The sequence below is a fragment of the Leopardus geoffroyi genome, chromosome A1 (genome assembly GCF_018350155.1).
Source record: "Leopardus geoffroyi isolate Oge1 chromosome A1, O.geoffroyi_Oge1_pat1.0, whole genome shotgun sequence".
Lineage (NCBI taxonomy): Eukaryota > Metazoa > Chordata > Mammalia > Carnivora > Felidae > Leopardus > Leopardus geoffroyi.
Genome location: NC_059326.1, coordinates 170,451,451 through 170,451,679, shown reverse-complemented (window position 1 = coordinate 170,451,679; position 229 = coordinate 170,451,451).

The window sequence follows — 229 nt, the reverse complement described above, 5'->3', positions numbered from 1 at the left end:
TGTAGTAAAACTGACTGTGATCATTCATGTGAGGAAATGAAACTTTAAAATGTTTAAGTTTGGGTCAGTCAAATGCTTATTATTTTATTATACAAGAACCTCACCCACCAACTTCAATTTAACAGGAAGGTTTTTTTTTTTTTTTTTTTAACAAACTGATAACAACGTTTTTGCTTATTATTTTTTGAGATTTACTTCTTTTCCTCATTCATAAAAAGCAAGGACAAAC